At 44.2% G+C, this 25,474-nt stretch overlaps 1 protein-coding gene across 1 annotated transcript in view; it reads right to left on the reverse strand.

The window, feature by feature from the left end:
• Positions 1–25,474, reverse strand: part of LOC144697491 (uncharacterized) — a 1,380,819-nt gene that overhangs the window by 1,270,110 nt on the left and 85,235 nt on the right. The window lies entirely within an intron of this gene.

A 25,474-nucleotide genomic window follows, 5' to 3' on the forward strand; every position in this document is an offset into this window, starting at 1 on the left:
ATTGGCTCAATTTCAGTTGTTTATGCACTGGACTAGGGCCACAATACAGTTGGCACTATCTCAGTCATGACTGCACTGAAGCAGATCTAGGCTAAAGTTACAATAAGCCAAGCCCCAGTTGGCACTGCGCAAGAGCTTGTCTCTGGTTATAGAAAACTAGGACATGTTTTTATTTGCATTTCACAAGACTCTGTCTCAGTTATTACTCCAGTAGAACCTGCCCAGATAGTGTCTATCAAACTGGATCCTATCCCAGTTAATGCTGCACCAATGCATGCCTCCATTCATATCACACATTTCCCTGTACCTGTTGTTATTGCCCTATACCATTACTCTCTTATTGCTGTACTTGTCCATGTCTCTGTTTTTATTAATCTCGTACCTTTGGCGGTATTTACTTCACCAGACACTGCGTCAGTTTATATTACAAAGAGCCCTGAATGATGTGAAGCTCCACTAGACCCTGTATCAGTTTCCTTACACTGGAGCACGTCAAACGTGTGATTGTATCGCAGGAACCCCTGGCTGGCTGGATAGGGACACTGTGTAGGATTGTTCTGTCTGCTATATTACCTCACCGATTCTGTGTAAGAAAATATTGGGCAAAAGGACGTAAAAGCAATTAAGCTTGAATTTACACTGTCACCTGTAGAATCCACCCAGGTTATGGAGTCCAGTCTCTTTTTTTTATTCATTCACGGAATGCAGGCTTCGCTGGCTGGGCCAGCATTTATTGCCCATCCCATATTTCCCTTGAGAAGGTGGTGGTGAGCTGCCTTCTTGAACCACTGCAGTCCATATGGTGTCGGTACACCCGCAGTGTTGCTAGAGAGAGTTCTAGGGTTTTATCTGGAGGGAGACTTGAACCTAAATATTTTGACCCAGGAGTGAGAGTGCTGCCAAATATTCAACATGGACATGACCTGTTCACAGTTCACATCGCAAACCTTATTCCATTCAGAGTTCAATGGTCCTTGATTCTGTTATTCAGCAAACCATTTGCAACGTTTTCGGAATCACATGCACTAATGTATGACACCCTAACTTCGGTTTTGGTGCACTAGAGACCGACGGTGCTCTCAGCACACTGGATTCAGTGATGTGTTCAGTAATACACTGCAACCTGCGGCTGATAGTATTGGATCAAACACTGTCCTCGTTACACTAAAATTAAACAATGCCTTTGCTGTGGTCACACTGGGCTCTGAGTCCATTCTTAGTGCATTGCCTCCTACTTCGGTAATTATTACACTCCACTCCCGCCACTGTTCTAGCCAGAAAATAACCTGCTTCTCGATCCAATTTAATACACGCCTATTATTATGGGAACATTGTTCCCGTCTATTTTCAACAATAACATGTTTCTAACATTGATGAACTTGGCAGTCCTCACTTAGTGATACACTGGTGCCTTTTTCGGATATCATTGTGCAAAGTATTGTATCCATTATCATTAAATAAAGACTTATTTCTTCTGCCTTTACACTAGGTTCTGTCTCTGCTATTAATGCAGTAGTACATATCTTTGTTTATATTACCCCAGGTCCTGTCTCTGTTATTACTGCACTAGATTATCTCTGTTTCTTTTCCAACAGGTCCTATATTTATTATTGCTGCACTAGCCCATAGCTCTGTTTGTAATACATCGACACTGCATCTGTTTATGATACAAAGGGCCTGATTCTTTCCATAGATTATACAGAATAGGAGCAGAATATTCAGTGCAAAAAGGATTAGTGCAGTTGTAGTGGAAAGGGTGGAAGTAACACTCAAAGGTTGCAGAAACAAAAGAGTGAAAATTCCCTGGAGACCAAGGAATGTTTCAACCCTTTCCATCCCTCGGTGTAATAATTCAAAGAATTACAGTTGTATTAACCTCCCAACAGGTACAGTTTCAATTTGTCCACATTGCTTCCACAAATGATCAACAGACTCATGGTATAGACAGGGACTTCTGTGAGATACTGAAGTGATCATTTGCCAATAAGCTGCCCTTATTCTCGAGGTGATGCAATTCCACCTGATCACCTGAGACAGATAACTCTAGCTGGGAAATGACATAGACAGTCTGAAATCACTTTATAAACAAGAACACACAGCAGAATGGTTATTAATAAATAGTTACAATATTAAACGATCTTCAGTTGAAATACATGAATTGTTCTTTTTGGGGTGTTAACACATTCACTGAAGTTGCAGAAAGACCGTGAGGTGTGTGTGTGAGGGAGAGAGAGAGAGAGAGAGAAACGGAGAGATAGGCAAACAGACGGACAGTGAGTTATGCTCTGCATCAGATAGAGGGCCGAGCGAGAGATTGGTGATTGGCACCTTCATCTTAGTAATGAAATGGCCAGGATGCCATGAATTTCTGCACAATGGTACAGAATAGAAAATGCGACCAATATTTTTTTTTCTGCATTAAAAGATCGGCAGCCATAATTTGAATAAGAGAACATGAAATGCCAAAAAATGGTGACGATGAATTATTTATTTTTGAGGAATTACATTACAAGTATGAAGGATGATTCTCTTCGTGAAAACGTACAGAACAGGTGGTATCTGACACATGATACTGTCGACTTTTATGAAACTGAATATCAGGCGCTGCGTTGAATTGGCCGCCGATATCATGCCGCCCACCTTTGGCCAAGGCCAGGGACCATTTTCTAGCTCATTACCTTTATTTATATTATCTCTCTATTTCACAAAGACACAGCCTTGCGCAGTAATAACTGAGGCTGGATCTAGCTTAATTTAAGCTATGACATGGTCTTCTGAAGTAGTAATAGAGATCGGGACTCGTGCAATATAAACAGAAAAGGGGTCTAGTTTAGCGTTAAAAAGGCAGGGTCTAGTGCAATAACTGCGACTGCATCTTCTGTAGCTTGTGAAACATGGCCTGGTAGAGTATAAACAGATAGGGCTAATGTAATATAAGCAGAGACAAGCAGTAGTGCAGCAACAACTAAAACAAAGCTTAGTGCTGTATACTGAGCCTTAGTCCAGCGCAGTAAGAACTGGGACTTTGCCGTATGTAATACAAAAAGAGACATGGTATAGTCCCAGAACAACTGAGATGGGCCCAAGTACTGATATAACTGAGGCAGGAACTGGTGTCATATTATGATAGGATCCATTTGGATATAAACCGAGACAGGGTCAGGTGCAGTAATAATAAGACAGGGCGGAGTGCACAAATTATTGCTACAACATCTTCAATAATATAAAAGGAAACTGGGTCAAGTTCAATAATTACTGAGACAAGGTCCAGTGTATTAGTAATAGACGTGGCCTTGTGTAATATAATCACAGGCATGGCCTGCACTGTATATACAAAGACAAGCCTATTTCAATATAAACACATGCAAGGAAACGTCCAGCGGAATGTAAGCAGAGACATGATCTAGTTTGATATCAACAGAGAAATGATCTAGAGTGACTTAAACAGAAATGTGATCTCGTGGATTATAAAGTGAGGCAGTGTTGGGTGCAGTAACAGATGAGACAGTAGCGTGTGTAATTTGAACAGAGACATGGACTGACGAAGTAATAAAGGAGACAGGATCTAGTGTAAGGAAACTGACACAGGGTCTAGTGCAGTTTAACTTGATAAAGTACCTTGTGCAATATAAATTAAAATAAGGCCTAGTGCAATCACTCCCAGCCAAGTACCTAGATTAATATAAATAGAAACATGGACAAGTGCAGCAATGAGAGAGACATGGTATAGTACAATAGTAACAGAGAAAGGACATTGCGTGATATAAACAGAGAAATCGATATGAGCAGAATTAACTGTGAAATTGTCAAGTTTAGTGTAAACTTGGCAGAGTAAAAACTGAGACACCGCCTCGTGTGATGCAAACGTGAGCATGTTCTGGTTTAGTATTAAAAGAGACAGGGCCTAGTTCAGTAACAATTGAGACATGACCTAATGTCATGTTAGCCGAGAGATGATTCAGTGCAGTCATAGCTAAGAGAAGGGTTGATATAATATAAAGAGGGCCCGGATCCAGTATGTCAACAACAGAGATTGGGCTGAGTAAGGAAACAAAGAGACATGATCTGCTGTAAAATGATCAGAAATATGACCCTGTGATATGATCAGAGACGGAGTCTAGTTTAATTTGAACAGGGATAGCGCCCATTCCGGTAACAATTGAGACAATGCCTGTTTAATGTAAAGCAAACCCGGCTTCACTGCCATCTGCTGGACAAACGTTGCTATTGTCAATGCCGTGTAAATGCCAATTTCAGTTAATGCTTGTGATGGAAATTATTGACTCACGGAATGCTTGCAGCACAGGAGGAGGCCTGTAAAGCTTAGGAGATTTGAGATCTAAAACCATTTTATTTAAAATATCTACGTTCCGAATTCTTGATCTATAATAATGGAGTATTCAATTGAGCCTGACCTAACGAGTTTCCAAGAAGTGGTATTTATGGATCAAGTAAAATGTATTAAGCAATATTTTCAGGAAGAGAGTTCCAAAGACTCACGACCCACAGAGATAAAGAGAAATCGTCTCATCCACGGCTTAAATGAGTAGCTCCTTATTTTTTAACAGTGACTACTAGTTCCAGGTTCTCCCATAAGAGGAAACAACCTCTGCACACCCTCCCTGTCAAGGACCCCTAGGATCTTACATGTCTCAATCAAGTCGCCTGTAACTCGTCTAAACTCCAGCCTAGCCTGTCTAACCTTTTTTCATAAAACAATCCGCCCATTCCAGGTATGAGTCTGGTAAACCTTCTCTTAACTGATTCTAACGCATTTACATCCTTCCTTAAATAAGGTGCCCAAAACTGCACACAGTACTCCAGATCTGGTCTCACTAGTGCTTTGTATAACCGAAGCATAACATCCCTACTTTTTAATTCAATTCCCCTTGCAATAAATGATAACTTTCTATTTACTAATTACTAGCTGTACCTGCATACTAGCCTTTTCTGATTCACACACTAAGACATCCAGATCACTGAATCTAAGAGCTCTGCAATCTCTCACCATTTAGATAATATGCTTCTCTTTTATTCTTCCTGCCAAAATGGACAATTTCTAATTTCTAATATTATACTCCATTAGCCAGACCTTTGCCCACTCACTTTACCTTTCTATGTCTTTTTGTAGCCTCCTTATGAATATCAGGATCGCAGCTCCAGTTGACTGACTATCGCTAGGGGGCTCCCCTTCAGTTGTGTCCAGGACAGACTGAGGGGGATGAGAGGTTAGCCTGACAGATCTCAACCCCCTTGAGAATGAACTCTTTCTCACCCGTGTTCCCCTTTATCAGTGAGGTGGGCTGATTCCTGGCAAAGAGGAGGACCTGAAGACCAGTGAGCCTCTATTTATCCTGAACGAATGTGTCTGCCATCTTATTGTCTTCGAATTCATCACCACTCACTTGTGCTTGAACTTGTCCTTGAGCGACTGCTGGTGAAATGCAGAATGGAATGTCTTCTGCCCCATCGGCATTCGCCCACCAACATAAACTGTTCTCAGTCAAATATTGCTAACAGCCGAGCGTTTGCAAAGTACCATACACTCTCTCCTTAATGCATTCATAGCTCATATTTGTCACCAGGTCAGTTCATATTTTTAAAAGTTTCTTAAATTGCTCCCCTTCATTTGTCCCTTTGTTCTATTTTCGGTCAAGTTGACCAGTTGAAATGACTTGAATGGCGAAGGCCTAATCTGAATGACCATGTCCATCGTTTCTGATATTGCTCACCTGCTCTCTTCCTCTCACTGCCTCAATCTGTTCCCACATTTCCCATTACTTTGGGCTCATCCTGGGCCACTGTAGCCATTTGAGAGACATGAGATTTTGGAATTTTTGAAATGTTTTAATCTTTTCTAAATATTAAAGATTTTCATTGAAATGTACCCAAAGTGTGTCTTGTCTTTAGATCCTGAAATGTTTTACTCAGCGCAATGTGAGTGTGAAATAGTCTGTCAGGCCCTTAAATTATCACTTTAGCATTAGGTATTCTGCCGAGGATGATGTCCGGATTGAAGCTCCACCCTAGGCCCAATAGGGCTGTGCAGCACTGAGCACTGCACTCTTGCAGGTGTCCCATTTTATTTGGTTTTTCTCTTTATCGTATGTGGGCATCACTGGCAAGGCCAGCATTTTCTGTCCACTCCTAATTGCCACTGAACTGAGTGGCCTGCTGGGGCAAATTTCATGGGGCATTTAAGAGTCAGCCACATTTGTGGTGGGTCGGAGTCACATGTAGGCCAGACCGAGTAAGGACAACAAGTTTCCTTCCCGAAAGGACACTAGTGAGCCAGATGGGTTTTTACAACAATCGATGAGTTTCATTGGCGCCATTACTGAGATGAGTTTAATATTCTAGACTTGGTGAATTTGAATTCCACGAACTGCTGTAGTGGGATTTGAACCAATGAGCATTAGCCTGGCTCTCTGGATTACTAGTCCCGTGAGGTTACCACTAATCCTCCAACTCCCCAAGGTGGAATTCAGAACCATGAGACAGGGTAAGTTTTTTATTTGTTTGCAGGATGTGGGCTTCACTGGCTGGGCCAGCATTTATTACCCATCCCTTATTGCCCTTGAAGGTGGTGATGAGCTATTGCCTTGAACCAAGGTCAGCATTTGCTGTCCACCCCTAATTGTGAGGGTCATGTCAGGGGACGGTTAATTGTCAACCACACTTGCTGTGGGTCTGGGGTCCGTAGGCTAGATGGGAATAGCAGGTTTCTTTCCCTAAAGGGCAAATGAAACCAATCCATGAAGTGTAGATACACCCACAGTGCTGTTGGGTAGTTCCGGGAATTTGACCCAGCGACAGTGCAGGAACGGCTATATATTTCCAACTCAGGATAGTGAGTGACTTGGAGGGGAAATTCCAGGTGGTGGTGTCCCCTTGTCTCTGGTGCCCTTGTCCTACTAGATGACAGTGGCTGTGGGTTTGGAAGGTGCTGTCGAAGGTGCCTTGGTGAATTCCTGCAGTGCATCTCGTAGATGGTGCACACTGCTGCCACTGTGCGTCGGTGGTGGGGGTAGTGAATGTTTGTGGATGTGTTGTCGATAAAGTGGCTTCTTTCTCTGGATCGTGTCAAGATTGTTAAGTGTTTTGGGAGCTGCACTCATCCAGGCAATTGGGGAGTATTCCATCACACTCCTGACTTGTGCCTTGTAGATGGTGGGCAGGCTCCGGGGAGTCACGAGGTGAGTTACTTGTCACAGTAGTCACAGCCTCTGACCTGCTCTTGTGGCGACAGTATTTATATGTCTAGTCCAGTTCAGTTTCTGGTCAATGGTAACCACGAGGATGTTGATTAGTGGGGGATTCAGTGATGGTAATGCCAATGAATGTCAAGGGGCGATGGTTGGATTCTCTGTCGTTGGACATTGTCATTGCCTGACACTTGTTTGGCGTGATTGTTACTTTCCACTTGTCAGTCCAAGCTTGGATTTTGTCCAGTTCTTGCTGCATTTGGACACGGACTCCTTCAGCATCTGAGGAGTCGCGAATGTTGCTGAACATTATGCAATCATCAACGAACATTCCCACTTCTGACCTTATGATGGAAGGAGGGTCATTGATGAAGCAGCTGAAGATGATTGGGCTGAGGACACGACCCTGAGGAACTCCTGCAGTGATGTCCTGGAGCTGAGATCACTGACCTCCAACAACTACAACCATCTTTCTTTCTGCTAGCTATGACTCCACCAAGCAGAGAGTTTTCCCCCTGATTCCCATTGACTGCAGTTTTGCTGGGGCTGCCTTCATGTCAAGGGCAGTCTCTCTCACCCCGCCTCGGGAGTTCAGCTCTTTTGTCCATGTTTGAAACAAGGCTGTAATTAGGTCAGGAACTGAGTGGCCTGGCAGAACCCGAACTGGGCATCAGTGAGCATTTTATGACTAAACAAGTGCCGCTTGATAGCACTGATGACCCCTTCCCGTTACTTTACTGATGATCAAGAGTAGACTGATGGGGTGGTAATTGACTGGCTTAGCTTTGTCCTGTTTTTTGTGTATTGCTCAAATTTGCCATTTATCCGGGTAGTTGCCAGTGTTGTATCTGTACTGGAACAGCTTGGCTCAGGGCATAGCGAGTTCTGGAGCACAAGTCTTCAGTATCATTGCCGGAATATTGTCAGGGCCCATAGGCTTTACAGTACCCATTGCCTCTTGAGTGACGAATGGCAGCGGAGTGGTGAGGTGGGGAGATGAGTGTTTTGACACAGCAAGTGGTAATGACCTGGAGCTCGCTTCTCACCAGGGTGATCCAAGTGGAAATGATTGATTTCTGAATGAAACTGGTCCCATGAGGCAAGGCAGCTCTCCGGCCTATAGCAGCTGCATGGGAATGAGTGGAGCTGCTCTGTGGGAGCTGGCATAGACAGTGGGCTGAATGGCCTTCCGCTGGGGCATAAAGGACTGACTCCAGGAGGGAAGAGGAGGGTGTGTCGAAGGTTTAAAAATGAACTGATTCTCCACTGTACTAACTTGGCCTAACACTCGTGCCTCTCTCTGAAGCCAGGAACGATCATTTTCCCTGGTGAGGGGCCATCGTGTTCGATGTTGGGGATCGGCGAGACCCTAATGTAAGAGTTGGAGTGACCCTGACTTAGAGTCAAAGTCAACAGGGCTGAGCGACATTGAATGTCGGATATCGATGATTTATTGTACCTAACATTTAGCATGTTTTGGGGCCGGGGGTTGGGGGGGTGGGGGGGGGAGGGGGAGGGGGGGTGGGTGGGTGGGGCGTGGTGCGATAGTGTCCTCATGGTAATGTTGGAATTGATTAATACAACCTGGAATTATAAAGCTAGTCTCCATAATGGTGACCAGCACAATTATAACTAACCACAACTTTAAAAAAACCATCAGGTTCACTAATGTCCCTTTCGGGAAGGAAATCTGCCATCCTTAAATGGTCTGGCCTACACGTGACTCCGGACCCAAAGCAAGTGGTTGACTCTTAAATGCCCTCTGGAATGGCCGAGCCGGCCACTTGGTTCGAGGGCAATTAGGGATGGGCAACAAATGCTGGCCTTGCCAGTGATACCCACATCCCGTGGAAAAAGTAAGGGAGGTTTTGCCATGTCTCTTACAATATATTCTGCTACGCTTAGGATTTAAATCTTCAGCAATCATAAATCTGTTCTGACACATTCCTTTTAATACTTGCCCCCTCCATACTCCCCACTCCCCCCCAAAACCACGTGCTGTTTTCTCAATAATTGGTACATTTGCACATCGCCAAGTACAAATCCGTATTGGAAGCTTAAATAATCCGGCCCTAAATATATTTTTCAGTTGAATACATTGTACTTTCTACACCTGCTGTAAATGAAGTACATTGTCTACCAACTGCAATTGATAAGTTTTCCCCTTTCAAACCAGTCTCTCACCTTCTTTACAAAAGGCTGATTGTATTTGTTGATTTTATTTTGTATCAAACTGAGTTTGCAGAAACTGCATCGAGAAACACTTTTACTTTAATGAGGTATAAAACTGGGTATTAATTTAACTTCAGCTTTATTTCAGTGGTCACAGAATCTAACTGGTGAGACAGGTTGCTATTACTGCAGTCAGAAGCAGTTTCAGTAACAATCTGCTGGTGGTAGGTTTCAATTTATTTTGACTAATTCCTTCCTTATAACACGGTTTCGAATTGCATTGCAGCCTTAGTCTAAACATAAACACGATTGGATAATGTGTGCAGGGTACGGGTGCAGTATTCAGTCGTGTTTCATCGATGCACGGCTTTCATGTTGGGACCACCCATCATTTTAGTTTTGGTCTATCAGATGGAAGTGACTTCCTGAATAAATGTAAATCTGTACAGCAGGGAGCTGACTTAACTATTATCACCTGGAGCGGCTGTCTGTTTTAAGCTCTCTAAAAATATCCATAAACATTCACTCCCACCATCACTGACGCACAGTGGCAGCAGTGTGTACCATCTACAAGATGCACTGCAGGAACTCACCACTGACTGTCTTCTGTGTATTAACTAATCATCAGTCCATTCTAATATGTTACCCCCCACCTGCTGGAAAAACAAACTGCAGCAACCTCTTTCCCCCTTGGAACAAATTCCTGACTTAGCCCATGGTTCACTGTTCTCAGGTCAGTGTGTGCTTCCTAACTCTGTTCAGCAGCAATGCCTGTCAACTTTTATATGTTTTATTCATTCACCGGAGGCAGGCTTCACTGGCTGGGTCAGTGTTTATCGCTGATCTCTAATTGCCCTGAAGAAGGTGATGGTGAGCTGCCTTCTTGAACTGCTGTATTCCATGTGGTGTAGGTGCACCCACAATGCAGTGAGGGAGTTTTAGGGATTTGACCCAGCGACAGTGAAGGAATGGCCGATATAATTCCAAGTCAGGGTGGTGAGTGACTTGGAGGGGAGCTTCCAGGTGGTGGTGTTCCCATGTGTCTGCTGCACTCGTCCTTCTAGATGGTAGCGGTCGTGGGTTTGGAAGGTGCTGTGGAGACTAGATCACTGGAAGTATTTAAAGAGGAGGTAGATAGATTTTTGAAATATCTGGGAGTTTAGGGCTATGAGGAGAGGAGAGACGAGAGGGGGACAGAAAGAAAAGAGAGAGAAAAGACAGAATATAGACAGGGGAGGGAACAGGAAAATGTATGTGTGTATATGTGTGTGTGTGTAGTGAACGAAGAGCAGAGAAAGAGAGAGGGATATTGAAAATCAGACATGGAGATAGAGAGAGGTAGATAGAGGCATGTAGCATTTGTGTCCCTGTATGGGATAGACATCTATCACTTAATTCAGGTATTAGTGTCACTGCTGCAAGAGGTCCCACATCAGCAAAGTGGATGTTTTTAAAGGCTGGAAATGACCACCTTGCCAATCTCATTCAACCTTGTGCTTAAGTGTCCTGGACCACAGCTCACCCTTTCAGTCCAGATTGTGACTCTCGAGTTTGAAATGCAAGTATAATTTGTAAGACGCGCTTGCTCTTGTGAGGAAGGCGATGATGGGCAAAGCCACAATGGCTGGTCCCGCCTGCATGTTGGGCAGGGCGGAGGTTCCTGCTGTGCCCTGTGGCACGCAAGTGCACCTGGACCAGATGGTGTAACTGAGGGAGATACACTTTCCCTTCCTGCATTAATGAAATGACTGGGCGTTTTATCAATCATTCAGGAGATCTCATCTGCACCTGCCTACAAACGAGTCATTTAATTCGCCTGACATGTGCCCGGTGCTCTGAAGCAGTTCACTGGGTCATGTTGGAGAGGAAGGATTAACCCGTTATTTGACTAATTGAGCCGGTCGACTGAGCGGGTATTGGATCAGGTTCTTCAACTCCTCTCTGAATTTTCTCTGAGTCACCGCGTAAATGAATGTGTTGGTGCAAGAGCTCAAGAGCTGGAGCATATTGGCACTTTCTTGCAGAATGAATTTTGGGTCACCGAACCCAAGGATCTGATAATCATTCATAATTCTCTCGTACAGGAACTGTGCCACGTAGGTCATCCACAACAGGATGAAGCTGCCAGAGACAGCGAACAGTAAGACAATGGACCTTCTCCGGCTCTCCATCTCTGGGTCACTGTGCTTCTGGCCATTATTCTGGTCCCGGAGCCTCCTGCGGGCTCTGCTTGCCACTAGGATATGCCTGACGGTCAGAGCATTGAGCAGAAGGATCAGGAGGAATGGGAGGCACGGGGTCAAGATCCGGTCAAACCAGTCAAATGCCCTCCATGCCAGAGAAGTGTAACGGAGATCCTTCAGGCGGCAGTACCAGGGCACATTGTTAATTACGTACACGGGTTCATGTATAAAGTACCATGGGGCACTTTTTAAACAGCCCAAGGAACAAACCATCCCTATTACCACCGCTGCAGTTTTCTCGGTGCAGTAATTTGTTTTCAACTTCAGGCAACAAATGGCCACAAAACGATCGACGGTGAAAGCAACTGTCAGCCAGACAGAACTGTCTCTGGACGCATAAATGAAAGCAATGATCAGACTGCACACAGGAGTAATGGACAGGAAGCTGCCTGGAAAATAAATACCAGGAATCCGGTTCAAAAGCACGGCGGTGATGATGACCAGGAGATCCGACACCGCCATGGACACTAAGTACCAAGTGATACATCGGGAGAGACCACACCTTCCTCGGGACAGGATCACAATCGCCACTAAATTAACTGTAAGAAACAGAGAAAGATGTGAAAGAAAAGTAGGGGATAATCTCGAAGAAACAGCATTCTATTGATCAGTGTTTTACATTTTGCAGCGTTGATGTTTGAAATAATGAAACCCTTGTTACCATCCAAAGATATAGTAGAATAAGTCTGGGAGCTCGGGTGAAACAAGTTAATATTTAATCATTAATAACATTTCGAACTGGAATCCACCAGGAAAAAAAAAAGAAAAACGATTCAAGGAATTGTGTGAGGTTCAAATGGATTGCAATAGTCAACTATACAAATCTAAATAACAAACCTTCAGGAGGAGAAAAGAAGGAAGATGGCTTGAGGGATATTTGATGGAAATCTGTCAGGGGCAGCGAATGTGGAGGGACAGGAACAGATGGAATTAATTGAGGAGCTTCAAAATGAGGCAGAAGCCCTAAATATTCTTATTTCATTGTTCCAAATTGTCAACAATGCCTCAATCTTTAATTTGAAATAAAAACAAAACACTAAGGAGTCTGGAAACCTGAAACAAAAGCAGAAAATGCTGGAAAAAAAACTCAGAAGGTCTAACAACATCTGTGGCGAGAAAAACAGAGTTACTGTTTCGACTCTGTAAGAGTCCTCGAGTCACGTGACTTGAAACATGGGGTTTTGAAACAAGGGAATAAGTTTTTGGTAGCATGTTCTATTGTGGTTATCACATTCCTGTCACTGATGGACAAGTGCGGAATTTTACAGTGGGATAGTGTAATTGTTAAGTCGCTATTAACGTGCACAGTCACAACTTTAACCTGGAGAGTGGGTTTGGTTCACTCATATCCCTATGGAAGGAAATCTGCCTTCTTACCCGATCTGGCCTACATGTGACTCCAGACCGACGGCGATATGGTCGACTCTTAACTGCCCTCTGAAATGGCCGAGTAAGACATTCAGTTCCAGGGTATTTAAGGATGGGCAGCAAATGCTGGCACTGCCAGCGACGCCCACAACCCGAGAAAAAATGAAGATAAGGGAAGTAATCCCTGGCAATTGACCTTAAACAACCTCGCTCCAATTTAAATTCAATTAAAAAGCCAGGAATATGAAGCTGGCCTCAGTCATGGTGACCATGAAACTATCGTACATTGTTGTAAAAACCCATCTGGTTCACTAATGTCCCTTTAGGGAAGGAAATATGCCGTCCATAATCGGTCAGCCCTACATGTGCTTCCAGACCTACCGCTAATGTGGTTGACTCTTTTAACTTCCCCCTGAAATGGCCCAGCAAGACACTCAGTCCTCAAGGGCTATTAGCGAGGGGCGATATATGTCAGCCCAGTCGGCTTCACTCCAATCCTATGATCGAGTAACACTAACAATAATAATAGATGATGAAAAATCTATAATTGCTGGCTCTGCAGAATTGACCAGAAACAGTTCGGTATGAGTGAGGCGGAGCGGCAGGAAAGTTCCCCAGCTTCTCACAATCCACGTGGACAGCGGCGGTTCAAGGAGACGGTCCAAAAGCACCTTCATTAGGGATGGCCAATACATGGGTGGACTCGCCAGCGATTCCAAACTCCTGTGAAAGAGGGACATAAACTGAGAAGCGGAGAAAACTGAGACACGTTTTACCTGGCACTGCGACAGCGGCGAGGGCGGTGTAGTAAATGGCATAGAGAGGGCCTCTTGGTGGAAAGTGCATCTTCTGAGAGGAGCAGCGGCGAGAAGCACCCAAGCTCTGTTCGAGTATTGAAGTAGGCATTATTATACCCGAGATTTAACCCCCCAGAGGCACAATTAGGGAGCCTAGAATGTGCTTGTCTAACTTTGAAAAAACAAGTGAGGTTGCATCACCCATTCATATTAATTACGGCCATTGAACAAACACATACAAGTGCAGCCCCTTGGACTGTAGTTTCTGATGCAGGAGAATGATCTCGGCTGGTTCCCACAGAATGCTAGAAGGAAATGTCGAACAGTTATCCTCTGGTCTGTCCCATCACATTGGAAGTCGCCAGTGATTCCTAGAACATCTTCAGGGCATAAATTCAGAACACTTGACCCTCTCCCAAAAGCTCATTAATCAGTGGAATTCTCTCCCCATTACTGAAAGTAAACCTACTATTCTAAAACATATGAACATTAGGCACATATAACACAAAGTTACTGTTAGACCGAAGTGTCAGGTGCATGTTCAATATTGGATCGGCATATCAGGTAGAAATTTATTCTTGGCCTCAAGTTAAAGTTAAATGTGGCTGCTGGACCGGACTGTCAGATACAGGGTCAACTGTAGATCGTGATATAAGTTACAAGGTCACTGTTGGGCTGGAGTGTCGGGTACAAGAGCAGTAATACACCACATTTCAATCACATGGTCACAGTTTGACGGTGACATCACTTGGATCGGTTCATCAAATGGCCAGGCCATTCTTAGAACAGGCCAACATTTCCATGGACACCAATATTCAATGGTTATCAATTGCAAGGTTATTGTTACACCGGAGTAGCATTTACAAGGGCAGCTTTAATGTTAAACTAGGTTATCAGCTCAATAATCACTGTCAGACAATTGTCTTAGTTATAAGGTAGCTGTTAGAGCTGACAACTGTTTAAAATTATCAACCTATTATCAATTCTGAAGTTTCCTTTTTGATCATTACATAATGAATACCCTTTCATCCTTTCGGACTATGACTGCTCCTGTCCATCCTGTGACACTTGTGCTATCTTCATCCCCTGAGAAATGAATTGAAAGGCTCAATTTGCTGGTATCACTTTATCTCAGAAATAATCAGAACTCCGGAATCGAAATTGTTCATTTCTGATCAGAGCTGTTATCCTGCAGGGTTCCATAAGTCTGTTCTTTTTCACAGTGTAAGATGCTGTATTCAGTTAATATTCAACCACAAACGCAAATTACTGATTTCTGGCGGCTCGGAGATTAAATGTGTTTGGTGGTGTTTCTGCCCCATTTTAAACGGGGGTTTGTGCGTCTGTTGGGCGAATATGACAACCAGTAAACTACAGAAACACCGCGCAGCGAGTTAGCCAGAGGGACCTGTATAGAATTTCAAACTATGTCGCCATGCGGTAGTTCTGGATTATGCTTTGCAGAAATAGGATTGGGCTGAGATATTTAGGAACAGCGTAGAGAAATTGATGTTGCAATGGAATCGTAAAAGTTCACAGCTCATTAGGACCCATCGTGCCCATGCCAGCTTTTTTCAAAGAGCTGCCGAGTTAGTTCCAACATCTTTTTCTTTCTTCATAACCCAGCAGCTTTTCCATTTCCAATATTTGAAAACTTTTGAAAGCTCTGAGTTAAGAAAAACAATATTGAAAAAGGCGCAGGAGCTTCGACAGTGTCCGTGCTCAGTGTGTGAAAATTAACAAAGTTTCCCTGACCCATTTTAGGCATTTTATTTTATTCAAAATATATTGCAGTTCATATAATATCATTAAAATTTATTGAGATCACATTGACCAATCTGCCACCAAGGTATCATGTCTGACCCCAGTGATCTGTGAAAAATGTCACCCGGTCAAACGCATCCTCCAGTGGCGCAATTGGTTAGTGCACAGCTCTTTTCGAGCAGTGTAGTCAGGGCGCTATGCCGAGGTTGTGAGTTCGAGTCTCACCTGGAGTAGAGGTTTTACTGGAGCCACATTTGTATAGTTGATTCTAGAATTACTGGCACGGTTTTCAGCAGACAGCATTACAACAGACCTGCAAGGACAGAGCATAATCGCACCCCCGTCCCCCGGACTGGTTTATTAAATTCTCTTACACGGTGGGGGGGGGGGGGGGTTTAAGAAATCTGGAAGATCAACAGCGACTCCTTTACCATCTCTCCCTTGCTTGTAACTTGTTATAAATGGCGAAAAGCGTCAAGAAAACCATGTTTAAAGTGCAAGCTGTTGCATTTCCGCCACTGTTCAAACTCGATGACAACCGGCTGGAAGCGGTCAGTAAATACTGCTCCCCAGGTTCCACGGTGACAGACAGTCTGCTCCTCTTGTGTCTGTTTATGTGTACCTGCTCCTGATAGACGTATGTGGAAAGCAGATATTACCGGACTCATGAAGCGTGCATGGATTAACATCAAGCTGACCCTTGGGGCCAAGATGATGGTGTATTAGGCCTGTATCCTCAGTACCTTGTTGTCTGGCTGTGAAACATGGAGGACTTACCGCTATCAAGAAAAGAAGCTCCGCAATTTCCATCTGCGCAGTGTGCGGTGGTTATGGGTATCTCCTGGCGGGACACAATCAGGAATTCGGCAGTCCTCTCAAAGACAGAGCTCCCAAGTCTGTTGAACTCATCAAACAGAGGGAGGTTGGATGGCTCGGGCCGATCTACAGGATGGAAGGTGGTCACAAAGCTAAAGGCGAGGCGGCCAGTGAGACGCCCAAAGTTCCAGTTCTAGGACGCTTACAAGCGTGAAATGATGGCCTTGAATATCGATTATCAGACATGAATTTCACTAGCTGACGAAAGAGGAAGATTCCGACGCTTCCTGTGGGCTGTTGTGCATCACCATGATGTCCAGTGGCTTTAGCGCCTTGGCAACAGACGCCAAAAATGGATAGAACAACTCATAACACCACTCGGAGCTTCACGTGGGGCAATTGTGACAGAAACTACCTCTCAAGGCTTGACCCCCTCAGCCATCAGAAAAGGTGCAGCATGTGGAGAGACCCCAACTGAAATATGTTTGTTGTGTGTCCGTCATCTTTCTTGAATGGAAGGATGACGGTGATCGTTGTGAAATTCACTTGCAAGAAACATGACGTGTTTCACACACACACACACACACACACAAAGCTACATACGGACGCACACACACAGATACAAACATTCACAGGCACACACAGAGATACATGCACACACGCACAAAGACCCACAGACACACACACGTGCGCACACACGTACACACACACAAACTTACACGCAGACACACACACATACACAGACACACACACACGCCAATATGGCATCTTGCGCTAAAGGCCGGCATAAATAATTTCAAATTAATATTCCTATCTTGACGACCTGTGTGGCTCCGTAGCACTTAGAATCAGAGAGAACAGCACCCATTATATTTCAGGTGGTATCATGAGCCAATCGGCACTGGTCCGCTTCCTGTTTGTTGAGGTGTAATCGCTGCAATGGCTGAACTAAGAGGCCATCTGTCATTCAATTTCTAATGTAGCCGTCTATCATTGTTATTACTTGAAACCCTGCACCTGTCAGTTTTCAATGGAAACTTGTTTATTTTAATGCTGAAGTTGACGCTGCTGCTGTTAGTCGTTCACTATGACCTCTTTCATGTTCTATTATACAAGGCTTTTATTTTCTATTTTGCTGATACAAAGGCTTGCTTCTTTGAATATATCATCAGGGCCTGTCTCTCTTATCCCCAAACCGGCCCATATCTCATTTGCATATTTTATCCAGGGCCAGTTAGTGTTCTCAACGTACAAACTCATGTCTCTGTTTATGTTACAGCAGGTCCTGTCTCTCCAATCACTGAACGAGTCCGTATCTCATTTTTATATTAATTCCATTGCCAGTTAGTTTTCTCACTGCACAAGCCCTTATCTCTGTTTATGTTACAGGAGGCCCTATCGCTCTAATCACTGAACTAGCCCATATTTCTGTTTGTAACGTACCAGCCACTGTTACTGCCTTGTCTGCTTTGGTCCATATTTCTCTCAATATTACACCACATCCTGTCTCTATTCTTACTTCACTAGCTCATATCTGTATTTATATTACACCAGATCATGTCTATGTTATTACTGCACAGGTAATGTCTCTACTATGACTGTGCTAGGTGGCATCTCTGTTTATATTACAGTAGAGTTCGTCTACGTTTTTGCTGCACTAGCCCATATCTCCTTTTGTATTACACCAGGTCGTTTATCTCCTTACGCTGCGCCAGGCCCTGACCCATTTCAGATAAGAGTACACACATTCTACAAATTACAAAGACAGGAAATTGAGTCCAAATATGATTAGAATGGTCGGGATGGAATTTGTAAAGCTCACAGTTAAAAACCATAGAAAATCGTAATAACAAAACAACCCCTGGAGAACAACAAGTGTTTCAATCATTTCCAACAATTGGAATAATAAGCCGGAGAGCTTCACATGTGTCAATCTCATGTCACGTAAATTTACAGGGTCAATTTTTTTCCATCGCTCGCATAAATCATGATACATTCGAGGTAAATATCACAAGCTTCTGTCAGATGATGAGCTGATCGTTTGCCAATAAGCTTCTCGTGATTGGCGATGTGATTCAAACCCCTGAGTTCCTCAGGTTAGTGCCCTAGGCCCAACCATCTTCAGCTGCCTCATCAATGTCCTCCCCTCATTCATAAGGTCAGGAGTGGGAATGTTCGCTGATGATTGCATAATGTTCAGAACCATTCACAACTCCTCAGATACTGAAGCAGACCATGTCCAAAAGCAACAAAATCTGGACAAATATCAGGCTTGGACTGATAAGTGGCAGCAATCTTCTCACCACACAAATGCTGGGCAATGAGTAATTCCAACAAGAGAGAATCCAACCACTTCCCCTTTACATTTAAAGGAATTCGTATCACTGAATACCCCGCTATCAACGTTCTGGGCGTTACCATTAACCAGAAACTGAACTATACTAGCAATGTAAATACTGTGGCGACAAGAGCAGATCAATGGCTAAGGATGCTGTGGAGAGAAATTCACCTCTTGACTCCCCAGAACACCCCCACCACCTACAAGGCCAAAGTCAGAGGCCCATTTCTAGATAAACGCCAACTTAAAGAGACGTAGACTAGTGCACTAAAAATCGAAAGAGAGTCTGGTGTGCTAATTACTGAGACAGGGCCGAGTGCAATTTAACCAGGGACTTTAGGAGTGCAGTAAGAATAGAGACAGCATCTAATGTTATTTAATCAAAAATGTGTCCTAGTACACTAATAACAGGGACGGGGATGATTGCAATATGTTAATAGATATGGCCTATTGCTGTAATAAAGGAGACGGGGCTAATGCAGTAATTAATGAAACAGAGCGTGGATCAAGATGAAGTGAAAGAGGGTATTAATAACAGGCACAGGGCATAGAGTAATAGCTTCCTAGACAGAGTCTAGGGCCATAATAACAGAGACTGCCTCAAGTGTAAGAGAGACAGATATGATCTCGTTGAATAAAATCAGGGAAAGGGAGAGTGGAATAGAAGCAGAGACAGAGGTACAAAGGCAACGTCCCTGCAAAACCAGGATCCATTTTAATAAAAAAAAGACAGACAAGCTCGAGTGTGATACAGGCTGATACAGAGTCTAGTGTAAATTGTTCTGAAATATGATCTAGCGGAATATAAGTGCAGATATGATTAAGTCTGTTTTTAAGCAGGTCCGTGATCTAGTGGAACATAAAGTGAGGCATTGCCGAGTGCAGGAATAATTGAGACAAGGTCTGGTGTAATACGAACAGGTCGAGTGTATTAATAACACAGACAGGATCCAGTATAAGAAAACAGACACAGGGTCTATTGGAGCTTTACCTAATTCAGGACTCTCTAATATAAGCTGACACAGTGCCTGGTGAAGTAAATACCGTCAAAGGTACTAGGCTAATAAAAACAAAGACATGGACAAGTACAGCAATAACAGAGCCTTGGTATTGGGCAACTACAGCAGAAACAGGGCATCGTGTGATATGAATGAAGGCATGCATTGGTGCAGCATTAACTGAGGCAGCTTCCAGTTTGGTAGACACGTGGCAGGCCTTGCTGGAGTAATAACTGAGACAGAGCCTTGTGAAATGCAAATATAAATGTGTTCTCGTTTAGCATAACCAGAGACAAGCTCTAGTGCAGTGCCAACCGAGGCATGGCCTATTATAATTTTAGCCGAGACCTGCTTCAGTGCAGTCATGATTGAGGTAGTGCCGACTGTAATACGGCCCTTCTCCAGTATATGAACAACTGAAGTGGAGCCTTTTCCAGAAACAACTGAGAGATGAGTTTCTGTAATGCGATCAGAGACATGCCCCAGGGTAATAGAAACAGAATCGGTGTCTAGTTTAATATGAACATAGACTGGCAAATAGACTAATAATGGGGATAGTGTTTGCTTCCTATAATGTAAACAATCACGGTTTTACTGCCATCCACTGGTCAAACTTTGCTATTGCAGATGTTATGAAAATGCCGATTTCATTTACTGTTTCTGAGATTAATCATAGAATACTTACAGCATTAGATGCCATTCGTCCAGTCGTGTACGTGCTGGCCCTCTGCAGGAACAATTCACATAGCGCCACTCTTTTCCCTGTAGTCCAGCAAACTTCCCTTTTCAGATAATGATGTAGTTCCCTTTTAAAAGTGTCAGTTCAACCTAGCTCCACCAACCTCTTAGGCATTGTCTTCCAAATCCTAACTACTCACTCTTTGAAAAAGTTTTTCCTCATGCCCCCATTGTTTTTTCCCTCAATTAACTTAAATCTGTGCCCGCTGGTTCTCGATCCTTCCACCAATGGGAAGAGTTTCTCCATTTCTATTCTGCCCAGCCCCTCATGGTTTTGAACACCTCTAGCAAAACTCCTCTCAGCTTTCTCTTCTGCATGTACAACAGTCCCGACTTCTCCAGTATTTCTATGTAACTGAAATTCCTTACCCCTTGGAACTGCCTAGTGAATCTTGTCTGCACCACCTCTAATGCAGTCACGTCCTGCCTAAAGTATCCAGAATTGGACTCAACGCTCCAGTTGAGGTCAAACCAGTGTTTTATAGAAGTTTAACATAGTTGCTTTGCTTCTGCATTCTATGCCACTGTTGATAAAGGGCAGGATGCTGTATGTTTTATTAACACCTCTCTCAACTTGTCCTGCTATCTTCAATGACTTAAGTCGTTCGGCTCCTGCTCCACCTTGTGTTGAGACAATTAATTTTATATTGCTTCACTGGGAACTTTCTACAAAAATGAATCAGTTCAAACTTCCCTGCATTAATTTGCATCTGCCTCTTGTCCCCTCATTCCAACAGCCTATCTGTGTCCTTTTGAAGTTCTGCACCATTATCGTCACAGTTCACAATTATTCCAAGTTTCGTACCATCCGTAAGTGATGAAATTGTGCTTTGTACATCAAGTGCTAGGGCCTTAATATATCGTAGGAAAAACAGGGGCCCGAACACCAATCCCAGCAGAACTTCACTATAAATGTTCCTCCAGTCCGAAAAATAGCTGTTCATCACTAATCTTTGTTTCCTGACACTAAACCAATTTCGTATCCGTTTTGCTACCATCCCTTTTATCCCACGAACTGCAGCTTTTCTCACAAGTGCGTTGTGCAGCTCATTAACAAATGTCTCTTAGAGCTTCATGTACACTACATCGACAGCATTACCCTCATCAAATAACTCTGCTGCCTCATCAAAAAACTCCAGCAAGCTGATTGTTAGGGGGGAATATAGGAGTACAGTAAGAATTTATTGTAAGGGCATGATACTGTTTTAATCTCCAAGCAGCCAGTGCCTGCGAGTACATAAACAGGTAAAAACCACCACATGAACCTTTTACACCCTGAGGGCCTGTGATCATCAGCAAGGTCCTGGGAGCCAGGCTGGACATAGAGGAATGCAAACAAGATAGATTAGGAATCCTAAGAGCCAGACTGGAAACTCAAGTTGAAAAAACACTAAGATTGTGCCTGTTTACAGCAGATAGGGAAAGAACAGATGGTCCTAATTTAGATAGGAAGGGCGGTCCCTGCCTGGAAAATAGGGGCATACGATGCATGTACCTGTTACCAGAGATGACTGTTTAATGTAAACCTATATGGCGGGGGGGGGGGAGGGGGAGAATGGGGGCGGGTGGAGTGCGAATATGTGGGGCGAGGTCTCTGGGTGGATTGGAGAGCTCATTTAAACGGTTGGCATATTGTTGAGGAGCTGAACGATCTCCTTCTCAGCTTGGCGCCTAGGGCGATTCCAGACGTCTCTGACTTAATACATCAATCCAACACTTTTTTTTAGCACCTAGAGTTCAAATACGAAACCAATTAAAAAAAAAACATTGCATCTTTCACGATCACTTTCCCAATGCTGGAAATGCGGCAGCCATTTTGCACACAGCACCCTCCCACAAATAGCAATGTCATAATTAACAGACAATCTATTTTTGAGAATGTGCTTGAGGAATAACGATTGGCCAAGACACTGGGGAATACGCCCCTGCCCTTCTTCTATGTCGTGCACTGGGATCTTTTACATTCAATTGAGAGGGCAGGCGGCCCCTTAGGTTAGTGTCAGAGGGGAAACTGTATTCAATTATGGGCTGTGGGCGTCGCTGGCTAGGCCAGCATTTATTGCTTATCGCTAGTTGCCCTTGAGAAGGTGGTGGTGAGCTGCCTTCATGAACCGTTGCAGTCCATGTGGTGTAGATATACCCATAGTGCTGTTAGGGAGGGAGTTCTAAGGTTTGGGCCCTGGCGATATAGCCCCATGTCAGGTTGGTGAGTGGCTTGAAGGGGAACTTCCAAGAGGTGGTGTTCCCATCTATCTGCTGCCCTTGTCCTTTAAGATGGTAAGTGTCCTGGTTTTAGAAAGTGCTGTCTAAGGAGCCTTGGTGAGTTCCTTTGTAGATGATACAATGCTGCCATTGTTTGTCGGTGGTGGAGGAAATGAATGATTGTGGATGTGGTGCTAATCAAGTGGGCTGACCTTTCCTGTATGATGTCCAACTTCTTGAGTTGGGAGCTGCACACAATCTGGGCAAGTGGGGAGTATTCCATCACACTCCGGACTTGTGCCTTGTGTATGGTGGACAGGCTTCGGGGAGTCAGGCTGTGAGTTACTTGTCGCAGGATTCCTAGCCTCTGACCTGCTCTTGTAGCCATCTTCCTTTATGCTAGCTGACAATTTTCCCCCGGTTCACACTGGTTCCAATTGTGCTAGGACTCCTTGACACTCAGTCAAATGCTGTCTTGATGTCAAGGGCAGTGACCGTCGCCTCACCTCGGGAGTTCAGCTCTTTTGTCCATGTTTAAACCAAGGCTGCAATGAGGTCAGGAGTTGAATGGCGCTGGTGGAACCCAAACTGAGTCTCATTGAACAGCTAACGCTAAGCAAGTGCCGCTTGACAACACTGTTGATGACCACTTCCATTATATTTTGGTGACGGAGAGTAGACTGATGGAGACGTAATCGGCCGCGCTGGATTTGTCCAACCCGGTGTGTGGAGGGCACACCGGGACAATTTTCCACATTGCCCGGTAGAATCCAGTGTTGTAGCTGTCCTGGAACAATTTTGCTAAGAGTATGGCACATTCTGCAGCACAAGTTTTCAGCACGATTGCCGAAATATTGTCACGACCTATAGTCTTTTCAGTATGCAGTGCATTCAGTCGTTTCTTAATGTTGCGTGGAGTGAATAGAATTGGCTGAAGACTGGCATCTGTGATGCTGAGGATCTCCAGATGAAGCCAAGATGGGTCATCCACTCCGCGCCTCTGGCTGAATATTGTTGCAAATGCTTCAGCTTTATCTTTTGCACTGATGTACTGGGATACTCCATCCTTGAGAATGGAGGTATTTGTGGTGCCTCCTCCTGCAGTAAGTTGTTATAATTGTCCCCCACTAGTAACGAATGGATGCGGCAGGACTGCAGAGCTTAATTCTGATCCTTTGTTTGTGGAATCGATTAGCTCTGTCTATCGTTTTCTGCTGATGTTGTTTGGCACGCAAGTAGTCCGGTGTTGTAGCTTCACCAGGCTGACAGCTCATGTTAGGCATGCCTGGAGCAGCTCCTGGCATGCCCTCCTGCACCCTTCACTGAACTCGGATTGATCCCCTTGCTTAGTGATAATGGTAGAGCGGGGGATACAGCGGGCCATGAGTTACAGATGGTGTTCGAGGATATGTTTGCTGCTACTGACGTCCCTCAACCTCTCGTGGATACCCGGTCTTGAGTTGCTAGATCTCTTCGAAATCTCGCCCATTTACCAGTCTGAAAATGCCACATAACACGGTGAGGCGTACCCTCAATGTGAAGGCGGGACTTCGTCTCCACGAGGACTGTGCGGTGATTACACCTACCAATACTGTCATGGACAGGTGCCTGTGCGTATGTTTTTTCCCCTCCACTTGGTTCAACGATGTAATAATATTCTGCAAGCTGCCTTCTGATTTGATGTTCGACATGTAGAAATATGACTTTAGGAAGGTATACAATGGTAAACGGTGTGAGCAGGCGGGAGCTGGGCAAAGCCCACAGCACATGTGACGCCAGCACTACCTATTGCTTCCAGTGGTGGAGCTGCAGCCATTCTCTCAAACAGTTCAAGTTCATATTGACTTAACAAGCACACATCACCATTCAGACATCGAGGCCACCAGGATGCAAAACCACTCCGCTTTTCGGCTTAACAATTCAGAAAGCAAACACACGCGGTGGTTACATTTCTCTCTTATATGCCTTGTGGTGATGAAAGTCAGCATTACATGTTCAATGATTGTCGCCACTCTGGAGTCCACGCGAGATTTGCCAGAGTAAGTTCAATGCTAAACAGACAATTTTTCTTAACCTCTGGGGCTTGATATTTATTGTGGAACCAAACTTGCCATTAGAGCAGGTTAATTTCAGAATCAATTACATTATTTTCATTGATGAAGGAATAAAGATCTGAAACCATTTTAACAGGTGGCTACGGCAAAATCCCTGACAGTGAATTCAATTTACAGAACAATAACAGTTAAAAACTCCCATGAGATAAATTTGAAATAGTTCAATAAAATGCCTAAATCTTTAAAAAAAAAAGTGGAGTTTATATTTCACATTTGTTCTGCTTGAGACAGTAAAACATTCTCTTTTTGCATTGCATTAAAGGTCAGAACGGTGATGTCTCATTTTGAAGGAGAACTGTCTGGAGCACATCCCGCACATGGAACAGGTGAAAGGCCTTCCTACAGAATGCATGTGCAGGTGTTTCAGCACGTTGAATGTGCGGGTATATCCCTTACTGCACCCGAACAGGTCAAAGCCCGTCTCACCATTGTGTGTGCAGGCTGTAACCCTGGCACATATCAGGCTGGTGTATCAGCTCTCACTCGGGTGGATCCTGTGGCACACGAGCAGTGAGCAGAAGCAGGCTAAATCTTAGCGGAAGGTTGGACAGGTGAACGGCCTCTCCTCCATGTGACTCTGCCGGTGGATCAGCTTGTGAGAGGTACAGTTAAAGACATTGCTGCACTTGGAGCAAATAAAGGGCTGGTCACGGCTGTGGAAGTTTGGGTGAGTCAATATGTTGAAGACCTGAATGAACTCCTGCGCACACTGCGTGCAG

The sequence above is a fragment of the Cetorhinus maximus genome, chromosome 23, assembly GCF_964194155.1.
Source record: "Cetorhinus maximus chromosome 23, sCetMax3.hap1.1, whole genome shotgun sequence".
Classification (NCBI taxonomy): Eukaryota; Metazoa; Chordata; class Chondrichthyes; order Lamniformes; family Cetorhinidae; genus Cetorhinus; species Cetorhinus maximus.